This window comes from Urocampus carinirostris, unplaced genomic scaffold (genome assembly GCF_059441175.1).
Source record: "Urocampus carinirostris isolate Australia breed hairy pipefish unplaced genomic scaffold, RoL_Ucar_1.0 HiC_scaffold_62, whole genome shotgun sequence".
Classification (NCBI taxonomy): domain Eukaryota; kingdom Metazoa; phylum Chordata; class Actinopteri; order Syngnathiformes; family Syngnathidae; genus Urocampus; species Urocampus carinirostris.
In genome coordinates, this window is record NW_028283169.1 from 29,961 (window position 1) to 32,500 (window position 2,540).

General features: G+C 61.3%; 1 non-coding gene across 1 annotated transcript; it reads left to right on the top strand.

Annotated features, from left to right (window-relative positions):
* Nucleotides 1-210: 210 nt before the first annotated feature.
* Nucleotides 211-2,197, top strand: LOC148345264 (18S ribosomal RNA). The gene has a single exon (XR_015848738.1). It is a non-coding gene; the product is annotated as an 18S ribosomal RNA (ribosomal RNA).
* The last annotated feature ends 343 nt before the right edge of the window (nucleotides 2,198-2,540 follow it).

Here is a 2,540-nt window from a genome sequence, read left to right on the forward strand (position 1 = left end):
TCTCGAGCCACACCCAGACGTCCGACCGTCGCGGAGCCCGACGCCACGCGTGCTAGGGCTCCGCGCGAAACATCGTTTCACGACACCCGCTCGTCAGCCCGTCCGAACGTATACGAGTGTCGCGCGGCCCCCCGGGCCCGGCTGTAGCCACAGCCTCGTCCCGGACCAGGGCCGCACCGCCACCAGCAGCGCCCCCCCGGCGGCAGACGCACTCTGGTTGATCCTGCCAGTAGCATATGCTTGTTTTCAAGATTAAGCCATGCATGTCTAAGTACGAATGGCCAGTACAGTGAAACTGCGAACGGCTCATTAAATCAGTTATGGTTCCTTTGATCGCTCCACCGTTACTTGGATAACTGTGGCAAATCCAGAGCTAATACATGCAAACGAGCGCCGACTCGCGGGCGGGGCTCCGGCCTCGCCCCGGGGACGCGTGCATTTATCAGACACAAAAACCCACGCGGTGTCCGGCGGGCGGGGGCTCAGCCGTCGCGCGCGTCCCCCGCGTCCGGCCTCCGCCTCTCCGGGCGGGGGCGTAAGCGGCGCGGGCGGCTCCGCGCGCGCCGGTCCTCGTTCCGCCGGCCCGGCCCCCCCTTTGTGTTGACTCAGGATAACCTCGTGCCGATCGCTCGCCCACCCGAGGCGGCGACGACTCATTCGAATGTCTGCCCTATCAACTTTCGATGGTAGACTCTGCGCCTACCATGGTGACCACGGGTAACGGGGAATCAGGGTTCGATTCCGGAGAGGGAGCATGAGAAACGGCTACCACATCCAAGGAAGGCAGCAGGCGCGCAAATTACCCACTCCCGACACGGGGAGGTAGTGACGAAAAATAACAATACGGGACTCGTTCGAGTCTCCGTAATTGGAATGAGCCGAACACAAACCCATCGGCCAGCATCCATTGGAGGGCAAGTCTGGTGCCAGCAGCCGCGGTAATTCCAGCTCCAATAGCGTATTTTAAAGTTGCTGCAGTTAAAAAGCTCCTAGTTGGACCCCGGGACGCGAGCTGACGGTCCGCCGCGAGGCGTGCATCCGTCTGTCCCAGCCCCTGCCTCTCGGCAAAAGCCCCCGTGATGCCCTTCGCTGGGTGTCACTCGCGGGGCCCGAAGCGTTTACTTTGAGGAAATTAGAGTGTTCAAAGCAGGCCACACGGCCGCCCCTGCATATCGCAGCTGGGAATAATGGAATAGGACTCCGGTTCTATTTTGTGGGTTGTCATGAACTGGGGCCATGATTAAGAGGGACGGCCGGGGGCATTCGTACTGCGCCGCTAGAGGTGAAATTCTTGGACCGGCGCAAGACGGACGAGAGCGAAAGCATTTGCCAAGAATGTTTTCATTAATCAAGAACGAAAGTCGGAGGTTCGAAGACGATCAGATACCGTCCTAGTTCCGACCATAAACGATGCCGACTCGCGATCCGGCGGCGTTATTCCCATGACCCGCCGAGCAGCACCCGGGAAACCGACCAAGTGTCTGGGTTCCGGGGGGAGTATTGTTGCAAAGCTGAAACTTAAAGGAATTGACGGAAGGGCACCACCAGGAGTGGAGCATGCGGCTTAATTTGACTCAACACGGGAAACCTCACCCGGCCCGGACACGGAAAGGATTGACAGATTGAAGGCTCTTTCTCGATACCGTGGGTGGTGGTGCATGGCCGTTCGTAGTTGGTGGAGCGATTTGTCTGGTTAATTCCGATAACGAACGAGACTCAAACATACTAAATAGTACCGCGGCCCCCCGCGCGGTCGGCGGCAGAAAACTTCTTAGAGGGACAAGTGGCTCTCAGCCACACGAGAATGAGCAATAACAGGTCTGTGATGCCCTTAGATGTCCGGGGCTGCACGCGCGCCACACTGAGCGTATAAGCGCGTCGTCTATCCCCGCGCCGGCAGGCGCGGGTAATCCTATGAACCCCGCTCGTGACAGGGCCTGGGGATTGCAATTATTTCCCACCAACGAGGAATTCCCAGTAAGCGCGGGTCATTAGCCTGCGTTGATTAAGTCCCTGCCCTTTGTACACACCGCCCGTCGCTACTACCGATCGGATGGCTTAGTGAGGTCCTCGGATAGTCCCCGCCGGGGCCGGCCCCGGCTCCGGCGGTGTGCCAGAAGACGGTCGAACTTGACTATCTAGAGGAAGTAAAAGTCGTAACAAGGTTTCTGTAGGTGAACCTGCAGAAGGATCATTAACGTACGAGCGGCAGCAGATCCGCCTCGGTACACCCCCGACGAGCCAGACGCCGAGGGCGGCGGGTCGTCGCAGGCGGAGGAAGAGGGTAGACCGGGACGGGACGGGACGGGGGGCGCGGCGCGGGTCACTCCCGGGCCGCGCGTCGGAGCGAGTTCGGCGGGCGCCACGCGGCGCGGCGCGACGCGAGAAAAGGCGGCGGGCGATGTCGCGCTACCTCCGTGCGAGCGGGGTAGCGCGCTCGTCCGACGACCCCAGTAGCGCGGCGCGGCGCGACGACAGGCGACCGCCAGCGACGGGCGAAAGGCGGCGGCCGTGCGCGGGACCCCCGTAACCGGGGAATC